At 39.9% G+C, this 12,981-nt stretch overlaps 2 long non-coding RNA genes across 4 annotated transcripts in view; one reads left to right on the plus strand and one right to left on the minus strand.

Annotated features, from left to right (window-relative positions):
* The window catches only part of LOC140693786 (uncharacterized), a 252,854-nt gene that overhangs the window by 73,654 nt on the left and 166,219 nt on the right, over nt 1–12,981 (plus strand). The gene's annotated exons all lie outside the window — the stretch shown is intronic.
* Nucleotides 192–12,981, minus strand: part of LOC140693779 (uncharacterized) — a 72,719-nt gene continuing 59,929 nt past the window's right edge. For 2 of the 3 annotated variants that reach the window (XR_012069479.1, XR_012069481.1), the window contains one exon: nt 211–377. This is a non-coding gene — a long non-coding RNA (uncharacterized lncRNA). Of the gene's footprint in view, nt 378–12,981 lie in introns of all 3 variants that reach the window. The other variant, XR_012069483.1, reaches the window with a different exon arrangement.

Genomic DNA, 12,981 nt, shown 5'->3' on the forward strand with positions numbered 1-12,981 from the left:
TTGTGCGAGATTTTACAAAGGGCAAAGAGAGACCACAGCGTCCATGGTGGCAGCAAGTTGCGGGGCTATAATACAATTCTAATCCCGGTACCTTGCACACTTGTCCTCAGTATAAAGGCAAAAAATAAAGTAAAATAATACTATGTAAACTCTACACATTGCTGAAAAAAAATTAAAGAAGACCTAAATACCTGGAAAGGCACACCACGCAAATTCCTGGATCAGTTGACAGCATTCTTGGGGGGGCAGCGCTTCCCAGAGAGATGCATACATGCAACGTGGTCTCGATCACAATCCCAGCGGGCTCCTCTGTAGTAACTGTCTAGCTGCTGCTACAATTCATATGGGAATTCGAGGGTCTCAGTAACCAAAACGTACTTGAAAGAGAAGAACAAAGTGAGAGGACTTGTAATTCTGAATTTCAAACCTTACAACTGTATCTCCAAGTGAGATTAGAGGCCATTTTTAAGTTATTATTGTGTTTATCCTTATTTTCTAAATTCTGTACAACGAATATACCTGTTACAATAAGAAAAATAAAAAGTAAGGTATCTTTTAAAACATGCACACCAATTCATTCATTGGGAAAAAATTATTTTATCAATAAAGAGGTAAACAAATATCTAGTGAAAAAGGACTATTTAAAAACAAGTGTGCATTTCCAATTTTCATAAATTGAAAACTGAAAAGCACAAACACATCAAGTTTCTAGGGAGACTGGTGAAACATATTAATAATTATTTTCAAAAATTCTAATTGAACAATGAAAACTCAAGAAAGGGAAACTCGTGATTGACAGCCAACAGCAAACACGTGGAGAGCAAAGGCCTAGAAATCATTGTTTCTTTAACTCTGCTACTAACTCAATAGGAGAGAAAATTCCTCACTGAGGGGACAGTGGAATCCCATGCATAAGATACGATACACAGTACAAACTACAGTAGTATCGGGAGTGAATATCTTAGAAGAATCCTGAAGTAACAATGTTGCTGAAAAACTATAAAAACACTGACAGACAGATTAAAACACACAGTCATATATATTATATAGAAACATATGAAGTCTGCTCCCATGTTGCATAGAAATACAAACATATATGTTCATTTATGGGCACTGATTACTTTATCCCAGGTAGAATATTTCAACTAAAGCAAATAATCAATATTACACTCCTCTTGTCAAATCTACTTGGTAAGTTACTCTGCTATGTAACCATAATGTGTCTAAGATAGATCTAAAATTACTGAAAAAGAGCTTTGTACGGTTTCTTGAATTCTTTTCAAAATTCCAAGCTTAATTTTAAAATAGATCTGAGCAGTATTTCTATATTACCTTTTCCCTTGTGAAATGAACAACACAGTCTGTTGTCAAAATTCTGTCCTTACAATGATTCACGAGCACCATATCCTCACAAAACTGCTGGACAGCAAGGAACTATCCAGACACTGTGACCAAATAAATGAAACACAAGGAAGACAGTGACCCTATTCTGGAGGGCTTATAGTCTGTGTCAACACTGGGGTTTTTACTTGATTGGTTTGATTGGGTAGCAAAATAAAATCAATCAAGTACTTTCTTTGAGCATTCTATAAGTCATGACTGTTTTTAGTGTCATTAGCAGGAAAGACTTAAGCATGACTTGATTAGGTCAACTAGCAACAATCATCACTGGAGAGTGAGTAATAAAGAAGTAAACTGATAGCAATGCTTCTGCCTACATGAGACCTAAAATAAATCTATATTGATCTCCGAAAGGAAAATGAGGAGATGAGGTCCCCAATGAGAAAACAAACTAACAAGAAATCAAAAAATGAAAGTCATTTTCATTAACGATTCCAGGCAGTAGTGGAGCATGGTGGTGAAGATCACAAATGCTGGGGACAAACATGAGGGTCTGAAATCCCACAGCACTGGGTAGCTGTGACACTGATATTTCAGTGAAATTTTCTGCATCTCAGTCTACTATCCATAGACTGGGGACAAGAACCGCACCCATCTCCTAGAACGTTCCTACAAATTAAGTTATTTTATATATAAAAGCTTAAATAAAATACCTCAGAATTTACATAATACCCCAAAAGCCCAAGGAACAAAGAAAACAGAGATAAATTGGAGTTCATCAAAATTTAAAACTTTGCTTCAAAGGGCACCATCCAGAAAGTGAAAAAACAACACACAGGGGAAAATTTTTTCAAGTCATTTATCTGATAAGGAATTTGTATCTCCAAATGAAGAAAAAAAAACCCTATAACTCAACAATAAAAAGGCAACTCAATTAAAAGGTAAATAAAGGATCTGAAAAGGTATTTTTCAAGGAAAATATACAAATGTCCAATAAGCACAATGAAAGAATGTTCAATAGCATTAGCTGTAAGGGAAATCAAGTCAAAACCAGTAGGAGAAACCGCTTCACACTCACTACAATAGGTTACAATAAAAAAAAAGGGTAACAAGCACTAAAGAGGACACAGAGGAAGCGGAGCACGCAGCCCTTGCTGGTGGGGACGTAACACAGCGTGGTCACTTTGGAAAACAGCCTGGCAGGGCCTCAGAGAGTTGAACATTTGGTTTCTGACTGACCCAGCAATTCTGCTCTCTGGGCACACACATAAGAGAAATGAAAACAAATATCCACATAAAAAATCCCACATGAGTGTTCACGGCGACATTACTCATCACAGCCAAAAACAGAAACAACCCAAATGCGTATCACCTGATGAATGGGTAAACAGTGGGGCCCAGCCATAGAGTGGAATGTTATTCAGCAATAGCATAGCATAGAATAGTGACTAAGGCCACAACATGAGCAAACATTGAAAACGTTACTCAGTGTGAAAGAAGTCAGTCACAATAGACGTTTCCACTTATATGAAGTGACTCGATTTACATGAAATGTCCAGCACAGGCAAATCCACAGAGAGAAAAGTGGCTCCTTGGGGCTGGGGGAGGATGGGGAAGATGGGAATGTCTGCTTATGCATACGGGGCATCCTGTTGGGGGGATGAAAATGTTCTAAGATTGAATGGGATGCACAATTCTGGGCATAGAGTAAAAACCGCTGTACATTTTAATGGGTGAATTGTATTAAAACTCTTAAGAACAAAAGGACCTTGGGCCAGTATCTTCCATAGTAAATGCAAATTGCTAACTTTTATTAGAGGAAAAAGAAACTGCCCTCAGCATGAAAGCAGGAGATCAGCAAATGTGAGTTAACCAAAATTGGACAAGAGCATTTCACTTGAAACAGTTGCTGAGTGTACACGAAATATTCAGAAATAGGAAAATCACATTGACATCACGAAGAAGGATTCTGTTTCAAATGCAGATCAAGGATTCGGCAAGCCCAGCTGCCAGAAATGACCAGAGAAGAAACCTGGTTTATTAAACTAGCACCAGAGACAACAAGGAATGGTGATGAGGAAAGCAGGCGGCGAATATCTGGAACAATTTGCTACAAATAAGTTCTCCACCGAAAATTTAAAAATAAAATGAAAGTGATGAAATGCTCTGTTGACATCACGTGAATGGGCTTCCTTCGGTGCTTGACTGTCCTGTAACCCCGATTGAGAGACTCAGGAGAATCAGCATGGCTCCTGGGTGTCCCCAAAGGACTGCCCACCAGCACGCTGACCACCATCACATCTGCCAGGGTTGAATTGCAGAGAAGAGACCAAGTTCTGAAGGGCACAGAAAATGTTGACAAGGGAAGAAAAGGCTGAGGTCAGTCCTGGGACAGAGGCCCTCTGAGCAGAGGCCAGAAGGCTGCAGGTGAACCGCAGTAGACCTGGGGCAGGAAGGGATCACGAGGGAGCATATCTCAATTCTCTTCTGTCTCTTCCTCTGGTAGGAGAGATAAAGCCTGCATCCTTCTCACCTGGAAATGTGGGTTCTGGCTGGCAGAAGTCTTACCGACATGGAATGATTATTAAAGACTCTGTGGAAAAAGTCAAGAAACCAAGAGGGAGTAGGGAGCCATCTCCATGAGCCTCTCAAATGCTCCCATATTTATTGTGTATAATCAAAGGAAAAATTCGTTTGCAGTTGTGAAATAATAAGGAGGAAATTCGGGAAAGACAGGATGAGGCAGAGATTATAGAATACACAATGAGTAAAAAGGATTAGTGTATCTTTAGGGAAGTCATGGGGTGAGGGGAACAAGATACATTTTTAGATATGTTCATTACAAAGCAGACCACCAGACCAGCCAGGTCCTTGTTTTGGGGATAATACACTATCTAACAACACACAAGCCCAGCGTTTATAGCTGAGGGTCTCGGTCCTTGCTTTGCAACCAGCAGAGTGCTATCTAAAACCTCAACTACACAAGCAAAGCATTGTCTCTGCTTTTTAAGGCAAGGAGACTGGAGTGGGGATGCACAGGCACTTGCTTGCAAAGCAGTATCAAAGCATATTTTTTCTTCTTAAAATTCAGAGGCGACTGGGGTGTGTTACAATTTGTTAACCCAATCATGGGCTCCCACATGGAACCATTATGGAGGACACCCTAGGATGACAAATACTGGATGTGGGTCTTTTCCTGCCATCTTCAGCCACTCTAGCAGGGTCTAGGCACATCCGAGAATAAAGATCCTACAGAACCACCCACACACTTAACTCCTGGTGCTTGAAACTTAATTTTAGCTCTACACAACTTAACATAGAAAAGTTTCAGAAATAAAAGTTATAATATTCCTTTTATATCTCATCATATTACTGATTTTTCTGATTGCTCTAAGCTGCTTCTACTTGGTAAAGCACCTCATTCTGCAGCTGAATTCAGTAATTTCCATTGTACATTTCTAGCCAGTTTGGGCTCTCTAACTTCTATTGGTCAAATACCGATACACTTAATTGAATTCTTTGTTTATCAATTTCAGCCAGGAGGAGAGGGAGTGTCACTCTTTTCCTCAGCTCACCCTCAACTCTTTTCTCATCAACTCAGGCCTCCTGAAAACAAAACAAAGCATTTTTTTCCCTTCTACTCTTTCCACAAACCCAACATGAAACATCAGCCTGGAGAAAGTATTCAACACAAATGTTAAAACAAAAATCTATAAACCTGAAGCCACTCCATCTCCGAATCATGATACACAATGACATGAGAGTAAGTGTGTCAGGCACAAAGCATGCGGGAGTCTGACCACCTGATTTCTATTCTTCAAAGGAAGGAAGGTTTTCGTATTTTCTATTATCATTCTTGGTCATTGTTTCTGATTATGCCAAAAAATAATTTATGAAATAATTATGCACTGCAATAACTGATTTTTATTGTATCAATTTTAGAAGGCATTCAGAGGGGATAGGAAAACCCACCTCTGTAAAAAATGCAATATTTCTTCCCCTGTTAAGAACATGTATACAAAATGCAACAGAGAATTCAAATTCTTGTGGAGAGGAGCAAAAGCCACAGAATCAAAGCAAAGTCATTACAATGAGTCAATTTAAAATTCACTGGACAAACATGTTCAATGCATTCAAATAATTTTAAAGGCATGCTGTAAACCATTCACTTAATGATCTGCAGACTAGAGGAAGAATTTCCCTCTTTAACAGACAACAGATATCAATAGGGTGCCCCACCAACAAGGAGCAGTGAACAATCAGGTTTTTAACAGTTCTGATAAATCAGCATGTTCTAAAGATCAAAATCCAGAAATTTTAAACATTCATTCAAACCACAATGAAACAAGCACTTAAAGAAAAAAAAAAAAAGAAACTAAGCACATAGATCATGTAGACAGAACAATGAGAATTTCTTGTACTGCTGGAAGAAAGAACAGGCTATAGCCTTTTACTTGAAAAATAAAACTACTTTTAAAGATAACTGCTAAAACACATTTCATCATTCATGTTGCCTTAAAAAATCTGAGGTACTTGTATCTGATCAGAAAAGCAATTCTGAGTAATAGTATGTTAAAATTCAGTGCCAGTTTGCTTTAGAAGAAAAGAGAAAAGTTACTGTTTCTAATTCTGCACAAAGTTTAAAGAACCTCCCTGCCTCTATCTCCTCCCATTTCCTAAGCTCATGCTCCCTAACCCTTCTGAAACAAGTATGAGAAAGTCCTATTCCCAATATGCCAAATGACAACAGAATATCAATTTATTAGTGTAAATACATGCCAACACCTTGAAATGGAGGAGAAAGGTATCAGAAGTCTATATGGAATTTCTTTCTACCTTCCTGAAATCACACACACAAACGTTCACACAGACACAGACACAGACACATACCCCCTGGATTACTGGGCACTTCCCAAGCTTAGTATCTACAACTTGTAGAAGATAACTTTGTACTTAATTTAAAATACAAAACTGTCAGCTTTCGAAAGCCTTCATCATCTGCTAGACCATCCAAATATCAAAGAGACCCAATTAGCCTTCTCTGTAGAATGTAATTACCCTTGATGGCAAAACAGACCTTAAGAAGTACTGGATCAAAGATTCATGTTTATCACTACCTATGATCGTTTTTAAGCACATTAACAGATTCAGAAATGTATGTCTCAACAACATTTATTCCTATTGAAATAGCATACGTCTTCAATTGTCTATACAGTGACTAGGTCCCATGATGGTGCTTAAGAGCTATTTTGTGTATAGCAATATATATTTTCAAGCGCAGAAAAGAAGGGTGTGTATTACTCAGTTGTAGAGCACCTGCTTAGCATGCACAATGTCCTGGCTTCAGTTCCCAGTACCTCCAAAAAAATAAATAAAAATAAATGCATATTTAAAAATAAGAATAAAGTTATAAAAAATGCAGACTAAAAACCACTACAATCTAGGTGCTACAATTATACTAAAAAAACAAGTGTTTCTATCAAATATTAACTATATGTCAATCACAGAGACAACCACAAGTCACACCTGAAGCATCAAGTGTGATTCTCAGCAACCCTACTAAGTAGACACGGATGAGAAACCCGGCTCTGCGGATGAGGAGACGGAGCTCGGAGGAGCCGGGGACGCTGACTGTCCTGCTCCCCGTGACACCGCGTCAGCCCAGGGCAAGTGCTGACAGAGCTGCACTGAGGGGACACCCAGCTGCATGGAACCTTGGGGCACTGGGGAGTCCCAGAAAACACTAAAAATTGTTCAGTGAAAAACCATCTCAAATATATTACACTGTGCCCCATCCTTTAAAGAGGGAACATGACTGAGACTTTTTGATGCCTCCGTGTCCTTTCTGCCATCATCAGTTACTTGTCCTCACAGCATGACCAGTGATGATCTGGACCCCATATGAAGTGTACTCAGATGGCAGAGCTTTTAAAGCTGTTTTATGAAGTTTGTAGACTCTGTCTATGCCTCACACAGGCGGTCATCCATCACGTCTCACCGGTGTGGACGTACCACCTAAAATCACTCCTTTCTGCTTTTTAAAATCCCTTCATCTACTCCAGAATTTTCAACAGCAAAGAAGCAGCTCAACCACAGACAGTGGACAGCTTTTCAACAAATGGATTCGAACAGCCCATCTGACTACCTGGAAGCCCTTGTCTTCTATTAAACCCACTTTCAGTTACTTCATCATTTTCTGATTGGTGGACTCGGCCTCTGACTGGCCTAGTCAGAGAGCTCCCAACCTCACATCCAGGGGTGGGAGAGGACCCTGCTGTTGGGGAAAATCAGTGAGGAAGCTGGACAAACTCCAGCCACGTCTGCACGGGTAGAAATGCCACAACGTGCTCAGAAATTATACCGTCATCACCCCTGGGCTTCCATGGACTGGTTTCACATTAACCAAACTCATGAGACACTGATGCAAGAAAACCAGAAACTTAACTTATTAATGTAACAGAAGACGTGGATCTATGAACCAGACTGAAATATCAGAGTTCAACCATGAGTACATTTTCTCCTCCATGGCCCAATCACGGGCAGGCAGTCACATGGCAAGCATGGACAGAAACGGAGCAGAAAGGGTTTCTAGATTAACTCAATGGACTAAATATCTATTATACAAACAGATCTACTGCCCAGAAGACAATTAATGCCAATCACGGTGCACTCTCCGTGGACAGTGGCCAAGACATGACTATGAGCACCTGTGTAACTCTCCTTTCCCTGTCCTTTCTAGGCTAACAGATGCACAGATGTACAAAGATTCAGGGATGCTGATAATGTTAAACACCAAAAGCCCATCTCTGGGAGCCTCAAAACCAGGCAGTCAGGGTTTAAATACCAGCTCTGCAACTTACAATTTCTGTGATTTTGCCAACTTAATTACCCTCTGTGTGCCTCAATTTCCACACTGTAAAACTGGGATAACAATCAAACCTTCCTTACTCGCTTGTTGAGAAGATTGAAGGATTCATTTCTGTAAAACTCTCAGAAAAGAATATAGCATATTTTGGGTGTTCAACAAATGTCAACTTAATATCAAAGTGATATACAAGCCTCCCCTCTAATCATCTAATGTGTTTCCTGGCTAAACTAAGTCCCAAATAAAATCCTTATTTCTCCTTTTATAAACTCTTGGGGAGCACCCTTATTTTCCATCCAACCACCTGTTTAAACTGAGGGAGGGGATGCCTCCTAACCACTCCTCTGGGCCATGGAGAGTGCTTCTTCCTTCACACCCCTGGCCCACAGCTAGCACTCATTACACTAACAGAGTGAGGTGTGAGTCCGGGGAGACAAGCAGGGCATGTGAAACCCTTCCTTTCACTCCAGTGTTGGTCACCATTGGGAAGCACGCGGGATGCTCAGCTCCATGGCAGGAAAGCCCTGTGCATGAAGGGGCAGGTCCTCTCAAGGGAAGGCTCGCTGTGGCCCAGAGCTACATGGGACAGGGTGAGTCTCTACTTCTGGTACACAGTATCATGACACGCATTTTCCCACAGCCTTGAAGTTCATGGAGAACTTGGCTTCATCAGTAACAAAGAAGACATTTATCGCCTGTCTACTCTTTTGTGTCATCTCTCAGTTGGCTGCTGGAGACAACATGTGTGTAAGTATTGGATCTCCTTAAGCCCCAAAATATATGAAGTAACAAATAATTCTGTGGCTTAACGTTGGTTCAGGGCGACTGTGTAACAGTTCTGATTCTGCTGATGCTAAATTATGTGTATAGGAAGTATGGAACCTCCTCAAATATCTTTCATCATAAAACCATCTCTTCTTATTTTCCTGTTTCTTAGTAATTGCCAAAGACTCTCAAATGATGGCTTCACACAAAACACCAGCTAAAGATTATGAGCACTCTTGACATACCCACTGTGGTAAACACTGCACATAATTTCTAATTCTCACAATTCTACAAATCATATACGAATGTCCCCATCTCACGGACGAGGGAAAAACTCAAAACGAACTGACTCAGGCTCAAGTGGCTCAGTGGCAGCGCGTGCAGGCAAACCAAAGTCAAAAAATTACACCCCTTCGTATATGTACCAAATCTCCAACCACCAATTAACACACAGCGGCGGGGTCAAAACTCAGGGAACTCAATACACTTTTCACTTTTAAGGTCCTCCAGATGCCGATTCTAGCTCTTTCATAAAATCCCGGCTCACTGGTTTCTAACACTAGAAGAAAAGCTCGATTTTGCCATTGTTTGCACAGCAAGTCTGAAATGTTCACAGTGAGATGACAGAATAAATCTAAGATATAAGCAGAATAACTTTTCCAGTTAGACAGACATAATGGACATTGGGCTATTCTGAAGCATTAAGCAAATAAACCAAAATAAAATAACGTTGTTTAAGCCTTCTTTTACAAACAGGAAAGTTAAGACTGTAAGAAGGTGCAACAGTGCCACCTATGGCTAAAATGACCTTCCAGGTTACCGGGAAAGATGCAACACAAAAATTGCCTGTAGGATCAGTAACGAGAATCAGATAAATAAACGCTTATGTAGCACATGCTGCACTTTGATTCGGGGGAAGGGAGGGATATTCAGTATTTAATCTGATATTGCTAATACTCCTGAATATAAACATAAGACATAGGCTCATGGAAACTCATCTTAGAAGAGGAAAGAATCCAGTTCAGCCACTTCATTTTACAGGAGGGGAAACTGAGACATGGGATCTGTCCTGGCAATCAGCAGCAAAGCTCTCCTATGCCTCATGTCTTGCACTGTAACAAAAACCAACAGATCTGTACTAGGCCTATATTCATAAAATTCACGTTTGTATGTTTCCAACACTAGGTTATCTAAGTATCTTGCAAAATACTTCTCAAAGAGCCAGGATATCATACAAGGTTGTTGCCATACAAAAACATTTATTTACATAATAAAACAGCATGAGATTTATTCTCTCTATTAAAAAAGTGACATGTCAAATCAAAGTTTTGATATTTTAAACCTGTTAAGAATGCAGGAAAAAAAATCAAAATTTTCTTTAATCACAAAAGAGAGGAGCTTATTCCCTGAAAATGATCAATTTGGATTTTACTAAACTTAATGGATCTGGTCAGAATCCCACGAATTTAAATGTCTGAGTGGATGGTTACACGGCAACATAAATTCTGATTTGTAACAATACATATTCTGTGTAAATAATCTTCAAGGTCATCTGATGAAGGCAATTTAACTAGTCCCTGTCTCACTAGAATGATACAGATTTCAATAAAACTTCATACTACAACAACAAAAAAATGAATCCTTGTTACTTTAAACCATATTCAAATATATCATATATATACATATTGAATATGCATCAGAAAGAAGCGACACTCTTTAGTATTCAGAGTTGATCCTTCTAAAATATCTGTCATTATGACAGCACACTTTTATTAAGCACCTCTTGGGTTCTTTGTATACAAGGCGTCTAACTCTCACAGTCAGACAAGTTAAACGATTTTACTCAAATTTCACAAATGAGGAAATGTAGTTAAGCCATGAAAACAACTTACATATTCATCAACAGGAAAGAAAAGAGTAAAGACTTTACTTTCAATATTCACTGACAATCTTTTATTCCATATTAAGACTACATAAAACCAATTCAGTCTTTCTGTAAGTATTTCTGTCAATAAGGGCCACTAGAGAAAAACAAGTAACATCATTAGCAGTGGTTGGACTTTCAGAGCCCACTTCTCTTTTGCACTATAATTATTTTTAATGTTTTGTTTTTAGTGCTTACAGAGCACTAAAATAAAAAAAATTAACTTTTTAAGTAATTACCTGAGAATTAAAAATTTGTGAAAATGAACAATTTTAATTTCTGCCCTCTGTCTCACCTTCTCAATGGTGTCTCTCCTTTGAAGGCCTCATCAGGCTGAGATCACTAAAATCGGCCATTTATGGAATCACAGGAGTTTGGGTAACCACTTAACGGGAGGCTGATTAGAGGAGTAATTAAGAATGCATCCTGTACAGCCTGGGTTCCAGCACCAAGCTAGCCACCGCCAGCTGCGTGTAATTTGGGACAAGCTGCCCAAGTCTCAATCGCTCAGCTGCAAAAATGGAGACACTGATACCTACCCTCAAACACCTGCTATGAAGTAAAACATGAGGAAAGCATTTTAGCCTTAGGTAGGTGTCCACTCACAGCGAGTTTGGTCATTATGATGATGAGGATGCCTGTTAATAAATTAAGCTAGACCACAAAGGAGAAATCACCTTAAAGGAGAAACATTTTAAGTCAATGAGCATTTCTTTTTGGATGGATTGCACAATATTCTATTGATTTTTTAAATAAACCAAATTTTGTCCATTAATTATAGATTTACAGGTTCATGGACAAGTCTCCAAAAAAAGAATTAGAGGCCTCAGACCTCTGTAAACTAAGAAGGTAAATTTGAAAAATAGTCATGGAGGAGATTATACCTCATTTGGGAGAGTATGTGCTTAGCATGCAGGAGGCACTCAGTTCAGTCCCCATTAACTCCATTTAAAAACTTTGTTTTTTAAGAAATGGAGAATTAAAGCAAAAAGATGGAGGAATACAGAATTTTTTAGAGACTCATCTAAGATTTAAGATGGGGAAGAAACCACCCATTTCTCAGAAGAAATCTTGAGGACTATGTAAACTGGATCTGAGATGTCTAGTCTTTTAACATTATTCATGAATTCATATAACCAAGTCTTAAAATTACCTGATAATGCACAGTGGTGATACTGATCATAACAGCTGCCATCACGGATCAAGCTCCGGCTAGGAATGCTCTGTTCTGACATCTCTGCAACTGAGGCCTCACCAGGCTGAGAGCACTAAATTCGGTCATTCATGAGCATCTAGTGTTAAGTCCTCCATTTGTGCTTCTCATTCCCCCCTCACCAGCCCCTCTGAGGGGCGCACTGTTTTCATCTTCACCACCCACAGATAAGGCCACTGAGGCACAGAGACTAAACCCGTTCCAGGTCACACTGACATTAAAGGACGTCTGTATTTCTGCTGTTCTGCTTTTGACAAAGGAATCTGAGATATTAATTCAAGGCAGTCTGTCAGGTCTTCACCCCAAAGAGCAGATACTATAAATTCCTGATGTAGGATGAGGCTGCTGCCGCAAACTGACTCAGCTTGAAATTAATATCCAAGATGAAGCAGCAGATACAGGTAAATATTCACGACTGTCAACTCCGCTCACGGGTCTGGGTCCTTCACTGCCTGAACGGGGGTGAAATCCCCACCCGTGTCTGGGAGGGAAGCGCGGCTATTCCCGGGCTCACCCAGGCTTCATGGGCTATTTACCCCCACAGACTGGCCTCAACTATTAAAAGCTCTCAAGGTTTTTACACCATGCAAAACTAAAAGACATTTCTGCAGATGGAGCACTTTCTGAGGCTTAAATTTTTTTGCCTACACTCAGCCAGGGGGAAAAAAGAAACATGACTCTACAAAGTCTCTGAGCCTCACCACTCACAGGAGTAGAACGGCCTCAGCAGAAGGTGACTCTTCACATTGCAGGGTGAGAACAAAATAAAGCCGCCCTACAACAGGCAGTCCCAGAGACAGCGCTCAGCAGTCTTCTGCGCACGCACGGTTGTGCAGCCCTCACCACCATCTATTTCCAGAACACTTCATCACC

The sequence above is a fragment of the Vicugna pacos genome, unplaced genomic scaffold (assembly GCF_048564905.1).
Source record: "Vicugna pacos unplaced genomic scaffold, VicPac4 scaffold_20, whole genome shotgun sequence".
NCBI classification, from domain to species: domain Eukaryota; kingdom Metazoa; phylum Chordata; class Mammalia; order Artiodactyla; family Camelidae; genus Vicugna; species Vicugna pacos.